The sequence below is a fragment of the Miscanthus floridulus genome, chromosome 5, assembly GCF_019320115.1.
Source record: "Miscanthus floridulus cultivar M001 chromosome 5, ASM1932011v1, whole genome shotgun sequence".
Lineage (NCBI taxonomy): Eukaryota > Viridiplantae > Streptophyta > Magnoliopsida > Poales > Poaceae > Miscanthus > Miscanthus floridulus.
The window spans coordinates 71,839,005-71,851,944 of NC_089584.1; the positions used below are offsets into that span (position 1 = coordinate 71,839,005).

A 12,940-nucleotide genomic window follows, 5' to 3' on the forward strand; every position below is an offset into this window, starting at 1 on the left:
ATGAAAAACAATTTTTATAAACAAAAATAAAATATAACTTGTATTTAGTACTTAAATAAAATTTGAAGAACAAGTTTGGTAGATGAAAATGCAACTTTTTTTGGTGAATAGATGTTGTTCAATAGTATTTTTGATAGCTCAAGAATGGAATGTGGAATTCAATTTCAGCTTCTAGAACTAAAAGGACCTAAGTCTGAAAACCTAATGACGATGTCGTTTTGGCATTTAAATTTCCATCTTAAACACTAGATCCATGTTTTGTATTATTGGTTGCACCATAATGAGTACCTTGACATGGTGTAGTTCATGGACTAGTTTGGTTTTGCGTTGGCATTGCAAAATTGCCCAAACTTCATTGAAACGAGTTGTAGAGCATGTTGTTAGCGCTCTATTCGTGAACCGGCATTTAGCGTGATGAACTCATCTTGGCATCCTTTTATCTCCCTCTGTGGTTGCTCTCTGGTCATGACAATTGCTTTGCTAGGTCACTGCTAGTATCGGCTTTAGGTTAGTGGAATTGTTGAACCCCGGTTGTGTTGATCAGTAGCCTTTGCTTTCCTTTAAAATGCGTGCTTGACACCGATTGCAGTCGTTTGGCCTGAGTCCGCGATCACTACGCGTGCATGGGCGCTGCTGGCACCGAGCCCAATCCATGGCTAGGCTATTGATGCTGGCCACCTTGCACGGCCGATAGGTGCCATGCGGCATCCTTGGCCCTATGTTGGCCGGTCTCGGCTGCATGCAGCCTGGCTCCCTCTATTGCTCAGTGTGTGCGCTACACTTTAGTGGTTGGCCATTGTGCCGCATGCAGGGGTGAGCTGTGGCTATGGCTGCCCTTGCTTGGCCACTATGGCGCTTGCTCCACCCTCCAATTCACCTATCGCATCGAGTCTCTAGGCATGTGCCACTGCATGCCACATCTGGGTCGACTGGCCTCGGTCACAGTGGTGATGGTGATGCCTCTCTGCCTTGCCTTGCCTCACTTGCTGACGCTCAGGTCCTACCACTACATTCCAAGCATTTCGCGCCAAGCCTCCATGTCTCATCATTTATGCGCATGTGCTTGTGCTGCCACCATCGATCGGTGTCGTCCCATCTTAACCTGCTCGGGCTCGCTCATGTGCCCTCTCCACGACCACACCATGTGTGGGACCACCGCTCCTTCGCTCCTAGCATCAGCGAGCTTTGCCACATAATTCCTTGCTCTAGTGGGTAGCTTAGGAAGTCGGCTAGCCGTCTCTTTCCCCTGAAGCCCAACAGAGCACTACTGACCAGCAATTTAGCATTTTGCTCGCCGCTGGTCATGTGCACTGCTGAGCCAATAGGTGTGGGGGTAAGGCCCGTAGGGTTGATAGCAGTTCAATTGCTTGTAACCCCAAACTCACCTTGATTCCCTCTATCCGGTGCTCATGCTATTTTGGCTAGGGTACTAATCGGTGGGGTGGTGATGCGTCGGTGTCTGCCTCGGAGCGTCGCCACTGGGCTCGCGTGCACATGGCCAGGTCATCTCGACCCTCCTCTACTTCAACCGTCACCTCAGCACGGACCATGGTGAGCCTCTGATGCTTCCCCGCCATATCTCTGATTAGTGCCCTAGGTTGTCAGAATGGTCACGCCGCTACACAGTTTGGCTCAACGTCGAGGATAGACTTCAGTAGTGCATCATCAAGTTCCCTTCTGCTTCACATCACTGCGTGTTGGCCCGTAGGTCCCCATCGGCCGGTTAGATGTGTCGATTAGGCCCTTAGTTGGTCGTCTTAGCCATGCAGTGCCAACCAAGGTTGCACCAATGAGTGTGGTGGCATCGGGCACCATTCCATTATGAAGACAGGATAGTTCAGGGGCTGGACAGCAAAACCGCTGTCAGTAGGAATAGTGCGCATTGTAGTCGTATTAATATCTAAAAGCTGGGGGGTTTCTGCAAAAACCACCATAGTGCGTGGGCCTCTCGGCTTGGGCCATCGCTGGTCCATCGCACCACGCGTGAGGCCGTGCCCCGCGCTAGGCTGCCAAGCTAGAATTGGTTACGCCCGGCCCTTTTCCTTTCTCTAAGCATTTTCTAATTTAGTTTCTAAGGTAAACTTGTAAATTCAATATAAATTTGTGTAGTTGGCCAAAAATTATGAAATTGATTTTTATAGGTTCGTAAAATCATGATCTACCTATTAATATATCTTGTTCACATAGTTTCATAGTATTTTCAGGAGTTATCTAATTGAATTGAGATGTTTAATATTATTAAGATATAAACTTGTAGGATTTTTTGTAATAAATTGGTAATAGTGTTGGCTCTAAAAATTTCACAGTAAATTCTTAATATTATTAGGTGCTCACTATAATTTTTGTAGCTCCATAATAAGTGGCTTGCTAAGATAGCTAAGGAGCCCTAGTTTGAATATATTAAATCAATAAAATAAAGAAACACCTTGAAAGTCTAAAGCTAAAACACTTGTTGGGAAATAACGCCTTATTCGACAACATGGATACGTGGCCTAATACGTAAGTCATTAGAGCTATCTCATTAGCATGAGAGGCATAAACATATTTTAAGAGTTGCAGTTGTCGTTGATTAATTACGTCTCTGCGTTGCATCCACGTATATCATAATAGGAATAATGATGGATCGTGGAGTCGACCGAAGTAGCAGAAAAGATGGTGCCTTGATGATCATGCCACCACGATGGAGTGTTAACTTTTGGTTATATCTTACCCAGGCAAGCCCTGGTTCATAACCCCTATTATTCTGCACTTTATTTTATGCTTGTGCATTAAGTTTAAAGGAGTTGAATGAAGTCCACTTGCATATATATATCCTTATCCAATGAGTCCTACTAGCATGTCAAGATCATGTAGATCGCTATGCTATAGGACCCAGTAGAAGTCGAGTGATTACCTGTCACTCGCGAGAGATAGGAAAAGATATCATTGTTACTATTATCATACTAGCATCACATGGAATATATATAGACAATAATTGGAGACTAGGTGGGACCGTATGTGGACTTGGTTAGGCAACCAAGCGAGACTCTGGTTGCATTTGTTTTGCCTGTATCAGTTGAGGACTATCACAGAACTGTCCAATTTATAAGAGCACAAGTACAATAGCAATCACCAAGGCGATCAAACTGTCATACTTGAGCCCATATAAACCCGATAGTCCGATGAAATCGTGAAGGATCTCAAACAACCAACATACAAACCAAGATCATAGAGATTCAACATAACCTGTCACATGTTACATCATAGTTCACAAATATTTCTCATACATCAGAGTTCAAATAATTATTACAAACTAAGTTTGAAATTAGCGGAAGCAAAGTAGTTTAACATCAACATCACACATAGTTTAATACAAAGCCAGTTTCATAGTCATCTCCAACCAAAAGCACAAGGGTGAGATGATAAATAGAATGACCATTGCCCATGGTCCTAGTCCTCATCCACTGCAGGAGCAAAGCGGTTCTTGCAGTAGCCATGATACATAACATTACCTGCAACAATGGGAATAAAACCCTAAGTACGAGAAGGTACTCAGCTAGACTTACCCGTCCAACTAAAATACTAAGACACCAAGGAGTATGCAAGGCTTTATAAGTAGAGTTGGTAGATATTGTTTGCATAAAAGCATAAGTTATTCAACATCTCTTTAATTATGAATCACTAGTTATTAATCCTATCTCATACTAGATTAGCAACTATCCTATGCCAAATATGTTGGTACCATTAAGTCATCACAATAATAACCATATCCAGTTGAGTTCTTTCATAATCTCATAACCAACATTTCCATCATTTACTATGATGAAGGAACTCAAGTCAAGTTCTCACTATCTGGGCGAGACGGCGATTCGAATCGATTCCTACCCAACTAGGGAATTATTCCTAACACACACCCTTACTTCCCCCGTTAGGGTCGCATCAGGTCACCTTTGGGACAACTCAAGTACAATCACAGGTAGGACCAGCGCCGCACCCTCAAAGATATAACCAATTTGCCAAGGGGGCTTAGAACTCTAACCCGCCCTTGGGCTTACACCATTGGCTCTCCGCACATCCTTATTGCCTATAGGGTGCGCACTTTAACTGCTTGTGTCCCTGACCTGAGTTGAGCTACTCGGCTTCGCGATCGAAACAACTTATTTGGCCAACTATGTGAGAGGCATGCGTTCAATATGACAAGATGACCTCCAACGGCTAGTCCTTAAACGACATAGATGGAACACTATGATACCACAACATAAGACTCCACCTGGTCTCTATTTATTCAACAGTACCAGGTTATGTTCCATGATAGCACAATATAGCCAACAGTGATGAAGTGATGACCTATAGCTCACAGGTGACATGAAATCACCCGACTTCTACCGGTCTAAGCATAGCTAAGCATAATAAGCGTTCCTAGACTTAAATAGGATTCATGGTAGATATTTTTGGTCAAGGAAGGTAATATGCAACAAGTGTTTACAAACAACTCCTGTCATGTAATGCATCAATACGAGTAACTTAGGTGACATTAATAAAGTAGGGAGACTTATAATGCTCCGGGGCTTGCCTTTCATGAACGTTGCAGGCTGGTGATCCAGGCACTCGGGAAGGTGATCGGCTTCACACTATAACACAACATACTTTTGCCGACACTTTCTATTGTGGGCAAAGGGCACCTTTGCCTATAGATAACCTCCCGCGAAAAGTTTTGCCGACAATTTAGAAACAGTCACGCTAGAAGCCGTCGGCAAAACTTTTGCCGACAGTTAACAGAATCCCTGACACTTTATGTGTAGGCAAATGGTCTACCTACGTCGACAGTTGAAACCTTTGCCGACAATTAACCCTTTGTCGACAGTTAAGACCTACGCCGACAGTTAAGACCTTTCCCGATAGTTTGTATGTTGGACAAACCATTTCCAAGGTATTTTACAAACCATACCCTACCCAAAAAACTATAGGCAAAACTGCATAGATATAATTACAATTAAAATGATTTGACAAATCCACTTTTGCTCATATAGAAGGCATCACATTGAACAAATTCACTTGATTTTTTGTATAAATAATATATTAGACCTTCCATACATACACCAACTTGATATATATATATAACAGGTCAAGTGATGATCATAGTACATAGAGCCATATAGGTCCAAGATATAGATTAGTCAGTTACAGACATGTATAGACATACTACAAGTCTTGTATTAATTGGTTATGACTAAAGCTAAGAGATCAATAGATCAGGACTTGGGCACAAAAGTGGCATTCAACATTTCCATGTCTTTGTCCTACATGATAGTAGGTGCAAACAAAAGAACAAAACTGCAATTCATGTCGTCTTGTAGTAATTCTTAGACACTTGTTGCCACTCCAAAATACTTGAACACCAGCTTCGTGCACATATGGTTGTTGCCACTCCAAAATACTTGAACACTAGCTTCGTGCACATATGGTTGCTGCCACTCTACAGAACATGTAACAGCTCTTTGATCGAACCTCAAAAGGTTGCCAATCCAAAATACTTGCAACACCACATAGTACCTACCATGAAAAAATGTGAAATATTAGTGCAATGTGCTCTGTACATTAACTCTTGCAACGTTGATCTATTTCAGTCAATCATAGAACATCATTTTTCATTTATATTAGAGAAGCAAATACACGAGGTCTTGTGGGGCTGCTTGTTTTCTGAAAGAACACCAAAACTGAAATGCAGCATCTATGCATGAGTTCCCTTGATTATTTTATGTTCAACTATAGGATACATAAACAAATGAGGCTCTTCACTCAATCACTTGCTATTTTTAGTATTCCTGAGGAATAACCCAACACCATTTTCTCCTAATATGAAATGCATAGTATGCAAAATTCCAAAATAATCAGAATATTTAGAACCAGAGGAAATTGAGAACCATCTACAAATTGCAAAGCTTCGTTCCGAAAGCTTATCTTCCTCTGAAATATTTTATCTATTGTGTGTAAACTTAAGTATATTAAGCCAACATGCATCTCCTATGAACCAAGTAATCTGATGCACTATTTTAACTTGAAGTAATGCATTCATCATGATCTACCCAAAAGCACACATGATAGGGATTACATGTTCTATGGAAGACTAAAATATGGTAGAGTGAAATTTTATGTTAATCCACCCACATGATATGATCTCTAGGGAATAGGTTTCATCAATCATTAATATGGGATTGGAGACTAGAGCACTAGGAGATTTTCTCACACATCATCTATTTAGACTGAAAATGTATGAGACATCACTGGAACCCTGAAACTTGGCTAAGTTTTGCCAAAGCTATACTGCTAAAGAAGGTTATGTACTCTTGTCACACAACAAGTGGCTCTAGTGTGCAAACCTTGAACTACCAATTGTTTGGCAGTAGGATTTGTATAATCTTTTGAATGGCTATAGATTAAGAATAACCACTGAATCCACAACTAGAAAAAAAATCAACAGTAGAGCTACCACTAGAAATTCAATGATAACAAAGCAAGCAACATGTAGGCCCAAACTTGCATTTTGAAAGTCTGGGTACTCATGAAATCCAGGCATAGCATTTAAGAGTACAAGACATAGATTTTCATTATCATAAGGCTTGTTAACCATGCTCTAAGTGAGTAGGTGACATACACAGCAAAACTATAAAAGTGTTAGATGTTGGCATGAAGAAGGATGCAACCAAATTATCAGTTAGCTGATAGGACACAGGAGAGTATCAAAGAAAAGAAGATAACTCTCTTCAGAGATTTACAACAATGATGATTCATATTTAGAACTAAATACTGGCCAATATGCATGCCCCATGTTTTGTGGTAAACTATCTATAGGGCACATTTTTTGTAGAATAATAGAAGATGTGGCAGAAAGAGAAACACAAACATCCATGCAGCATACATTTCAGATCAGCTACCAACAAGTATGGTAGTGGGACAATGTTGGAAATCATAAAATGCCAAGCAAGTTATGCCACAGATGTCAAAGTTTGTCTTTCCACAAGAGCTGTACAGTGATGGCTACAATGCTACATGGCACTGGTATAACATCTTCATACACATTATCAAGATTCAGAATACGTCTAGCATTCCCAAAGTAGTGCATAACTGCAAGAAATAAGTAAATTTTTTCTCCAAGCAGATCAGCACAAGAATCAATAGGTAAACAAAGAACCTAATGCAATTTGTAGAATCATGATCACCCTATGCAAAAAGACATGGACGAGGATAGCAGAGGAACTACAATTACTGCAAAGTTTTCACTTATCTAAAAACTCAGAATTCACACCAACCAATGCAATTAACCAATGTAATTAACAAAGAGTTATGGCTTCCTCTGCTTCATTGGATTGCACTGATGGATCTAGCTATCACAACAATCTCCTAATTTAGTGGACAAAAGAATAATAGCACACCTTTGGTCTAATCTGAAAGTGAATATAAGTGATGCTGCTAGCTAAATATATACATCAAAATGTTCAAGTAAAATACCTTCAAGCTATGCCACCACCTTTTGACTGCTGCAATGACTTCTTGTCATCCTTCATCTAGTAGAAAACAAATATATTACTAATCAACAAAATATAATGATCATTTTTTCAAGAATATAAAGAGGTTAGACCATTACTCTATCATGTGGCCAAGCAATGCATCTCCCACGAGCCTCTAGAATGGTTGTGACCCCTTCATATGGACAAGGCAGTATAGCGTTCCTCATAAACACATGGTTAGCAGCCACTTCATAGAACTGCATGCCAAGAGTAGTACCCCCAACAATAGCCTTTGGGTTCTTTGTTTGAATGGTAGCCTTTGCCACAGCAACTTCATAGGGCCTTACTACATTATATAGTATCACATCTCTGCCACCCTAAAGCATAAAATATATTTTAGTAGGGTAAAAATACTAATACCAATGCAATATGGTCTGATTCAGCTTAAAGGCGTAGCAAGAACACAAAGGAAATTACCTCATAATGTTGCTCCTCTCGAAGGACCACTCGTCTACTCAGAAAGTCATCATCATCATATAAGTGCATATCAGCCATATCATCCCTTGCATATGATCTAGCATCTTGTTCTTGTTCTTCTTCATGTACTTCTTCATCATGATAGGTTGGTGCAGCCCTCAAGCTCTAAATTAAAGTAAAAACCATTGAACAATTATTACACTGACAAAGAGAAAAATGTAAGAGATAAAGGTTAACAGTTACCACCTGTGGTGCATTATTAGATCCATGGGGAGTGCTATTGGCATTCTGTTGCTGCAGCAATCTATCTAGAGTTTCTTGAATTATGTCCAGATGATTTGTGAGATCTTCCACTCTCTTATCAGATTGCCGACGAGCTTCTATCTCCATTTGAAGCCTTGTTGATGTGTATTTTCTAGCTCCAGGCATTTCCAAATCTACTAGACTTGGCCCCAAACCCACAACGCGAACCTATCCATTCTTCTCTGCCCCCACAAACATAGGAATAAGCATCAGCTTCCTGGATACTCTTGTCTCTCAGTACAGGATTATCTCTAATTGCATCTTGAAGTGCATTCTACAGCAAGCAAAAAAATTAGTAAAATATGATGGCATAAGAAATTGTTGTGTTTATCACACTTACAATTGTTGTTGCAGCTCCTTTATGAGGTACTCCATTCTTGTGTGTGTGAGTTTTGATAAACAATTCATCTCTACGAGGGGGACACCCTAGCTCCTCACCCTAAACCATATATATGTTATTGTAGTTACAGGATACGAAGAAAGGGAAAACAAACTAAAAATAGACGTTGCATACCATTTCAGTACCAACACGTGCATGACTCTTACTCCCAGTTGTATGGTTTTGGGTCAGCTTTGAATGGTTTGCTTTCCCCCTCAAAGAACGGGCCTACCAAATTATTTCATGTTTATAATTTTGTGCCAGATACATTATGAAAATGAGCGAGTAGTTTATAACTTACAGCTGCCTCCGGAGACCTCCAATGATTAACTAGCCACTTCTAGTCATCCATATGAACTCTATCATCACACAGAGCAAATAGTTCATCATCTTCCATGTCATCATCATACACCTTTTTCAATTCTGCTTTAAACTCCTTCCACTTCGTAGCTGCTGTCTTCATAAACCAATTGATGACACAGTTGTCTACTTGCCAATATAGCTGTACAACACACAAATAATAAGTTAGGACTCAATCACATGACTGCAGTAGGTAGATTTGCAACCAATTTCACTACATGTGCATCTGTCCAAAGCTTATACTTTTTGTGTGGACAGACCTTCCTCCAATCATCATGTGCAATTGGGAAACCCTTTGTTCTCACAAGTGTTCCAATGAAGTTAGCAAATTTAGTGCCTGATGGTCCGCAAGGTTGACCACATGCATTGACATCCAATTGGAGTTTAGGCTTATTTTGCCTTGCATAGATATCAGCCTTTGTGGTAGGTCCTCGAACATTTTTTGGGCTGTTTGGGAACATCTGGAAAACAAATACAACATAGTACACCCAACTCAAGTATGCATGATGCATTGTATTATTAGTTATCACAACATAGAGACGAATACCTTCATTAAGTTGATTCTCAGGATGTTCATTCATAGCTTGCATATCAACCCGTGCATCACTTATTCTAGAGCTAGATCTTAAGTTACGTCCAGTTGCCTCAATAGGAGTTTAGGTCTACATTTGGGGACACAATTAGTTTAGATTTCCATAGACACTTCACAGAATTCTTTGAGAACATGTATTTTAGATTCATGGGAATACATACCTTTTTATTTTTGTTTGTTTGATGCATTGAGCTAAGTTGTTGTGTAGTAGCTTGAATATTCAGTTCTTGCATTTTCTGCACCCTTAGCCTGATGTTTTCATTCCTTTTAGATTCATAAACATTTGGCAACACAACATTTTCATAATCAGTTGGCTCCATGGATTTTCTTTTTCCCCTTGCTTTTGACATTGTTTATCCTAAAAAATGAAAATGAATTAGTACAGGATTCTCATAAAACAATAGTGCAAGTTTGTAAGCAATCAACAATTAGTTTAGACCAACAAAGCAATTATGTCAAAGAGAAATCTGCATAGCACCAGCAACAATTGATGGTGCTTGAGACTTACTTCCTCTTTCTTTCAGCAACAATGACCCCATCTATATCAGTCCTTACATGTACAACATCTCCAAAAAGACCACTAAGATCAACATTTGCATCCAAATCAGGCATTGGGTTACACATTTCATTATCAACTGTCATATCATAAGATTGTGTGGTTTTGACTGGGCAACAGCATACCAATCTAATTCAGGACCTTCCTTAACATAGTAAACTTGTATAGCTTGTGATGCCAAGATAAAAGGTCCATCTAACATATTTTCTCTAGTATTGAATAAATGCTTTAAATTAACACTTGTAACCCCCAAATTGATCTGTTTTTACCCATTTATCTTGAATGCGATTGTCCACCCAATCACATTTAAACAAAACTATGTTTCCTTTGTTGTGATAGTTTAACTCAATGATTTCTTTGATGATGCCATAGTATATCTTGTTTCTCATAACTAGGTCCACATTGTTTCCATTTTCAAAGCAAGAGGTCTGGGCAACCAAAGCTACTCCACTGCCTTGAACTGGTCTACCCTCATCATAGGAGGATGTATGGAATTTAAATCCACTAATTGCATAGCTATTGTATGTTGTTGCAATCATGAAAGGTTCATTTGCCAAAATATGTATCTCTTCTAGTACTTCTACACCACTTTCAACTAACCCTTCCACCTATAAATATCACATTATGTCTAGTTAATTTAACTATATTAGATCCGAACAGGACATGTTAATCACGCCTTTACTTACATGCTTTCTAAACCAATCATGAAACGTTTCATGATGGATACGAGTCATTTGTCGCTGATTGTGGTGACCAATCGAGGAAAGGTACTCCACATGTTTGCTGCAAAGGTGTGGTACCCATTGAGAAATGTATAGATAAGAACACGAGAAATGCAATGTGTTAAGTTGTCTGGATTGCTTACTTCAAGTATGGTTCTATCTTATCATAGTTGAACAATACATATCTATGTGCTTGAACCCAAGTCTTGTATTCTACGGATAAAGTGCACTTGCCACTCAAAGCTTGCCCTGTGCTTTGGAAGAATGGTGTAGTACAAATTTCACAGTACATACTTTCACTATTTTCTACTTGTCCAGTCTCACAGCCTTTCAAAAATTTGGAGCAAAAAGTAAGACTCTCATCAAATTTGTAGGCCTCACAAATTGATCCCTCTGGATGACTTCTAGTACGAACAGAGCCCTTCAACTTCATCAAATACCTATGAAGTAACAGTTTAGCATGGAATCTAACTACAAATATGTTCAATAGCAATTGAAAATAGTTTGGTACCTCTCTACTACCCACATGCTATGATAGTGTACAGGACCAACAAGTCTTGCTTGAGCTGGCAGATGCACCATCAAATGAACCATGATATCAAAAAAAGATGGCAAAAATATAGTCTCAAGGACACTTAGTGTCTCAGCTATTTCAGCCTCTAGTTTTTGCATATCACTGATACGAATAGTGGGTGAGTAGATCTTCTTGAAGAAATTGCTCACACAAATTAGTGCTGCACTTACTCTTTCTGGCAGTATATTCCAAACAATAATAGGAAGTAAGTGCTGCAACAATATGTGGTTGTCATGGCTCTTTAATCCATTATCTTCTTCTCCTTAACTTGCACATTACGATGCATATCAGATGCATAACCGTCTGGGAACTTCACATCCTTCAATACTTGGCAAAATGCTTCCCTATCATTGGACTCATTGTAAACTATGCTGGAGGTAAATAAAAGTTATCTTCTACACTAACAAGATGAAGATCACTTCTAATGCCAAGTTTCTAGATGTCCAAGCGAGCATTTAAGTTATCCTTGGATTTTCCATTGGTGTCCAAAAGTGTGTCAATAATATTCTGACATGCATTCTTTTCAATGTGCATAACATCAAAATTATGCCATAGAAGTAGGTCTTTCCAATATGGCATCTTAAACCAAATGGATTTTCTTTTCCAAACAGTTGGTGGCTCATTAACTTTCTTGTGTTTTTGCTTGGATGGCTCCTCTGTAGTTGGATTGCACTGACACTTGGCTAGCTTCTTGGTTACTAGGTCCTTTCCGAAGGTTGTGCATATATTGGCTATTAGCTCCAATATTTCCTCTCCACTAAGAGGTCTAGGTGATGGCCTATGTCCTGTGGTACCATCAAATGAATCTGCATCAAACCCAAACTTGTGTTCGGCATCTAAGAATCTATGATGGCCCATGTAGACACACTTGCCTCCCTTTTTTAGTTGGAAAGAACATGTACTTAAGTGGCATTCAGGACATGCAACTTTGCTAGAAGTGACACATGCCACCAAATAACCTAGACCTGGAAAATCAGATATGGTGCAAACTATGGCAGCACATAGTTGGAAGGGTTCACGCTTAGAAGCATCATATGTTCTTACACCATGAACAAACATTTCTACCATATCATCCACCAATAGCTCAAGAAAGACATCCATATCACCACAAGGTACCTTAGGTCTAGGGATCAACAAGGATAGGATGAAATTTGATTACTTCATACACTTCCAAGGTGGAAGGTTGTATGGGATCAAAATAATAGGCCAAATGCTATAAGTTGATTTCATGGTCCTAAAAGGATTAAAGCCATAGCTAGCTACAACGAGTCTAAGATTTTGACTCTCTGATGAAAATACTGGATGCTTAGAGTCAAAATCTTTCCAGAAAGGAGCATCAGTAGGATGCCTCAACAAACCATCTTGTGTGCGTCCTTCATCATGCCACCTTGTGTCACTTGCTGTTTTTGAGCACATAAAATACCATTGCAGCCTTTTCTTTATAGGGAAGTAACACAAAACTTTCCTAGGAACCCTATGCGCACGTTTTC

The 12,940-nt window shown here is 39.7% G+C and overlaps 1 long non-coding RNA gene across 1 annotated transcript; it reads right to left on the minus strand.

Moving 5' to 3' along the window:
- Window positions 1–8,452: 8,452 nt before the first annotated feature.
- LOC136452329 (uncharacterized) lies at window positions 8,453–8,873 on the minus strand. The gene is made up of 3 exons (XR_010758803.1): window positions 8,782–8,873; window positions 8,608–8,706; window positions 8,453–8,541 (listed from the first exon to the last, which is right to left on the minus strand). It is a non-coding gene; the product is annotated as an uncharacterized lncRNA (long non-coding RNA).
- Between the last annotated feature and the right edge of the window lie 4,067 nt (window positions 8,874–12,940).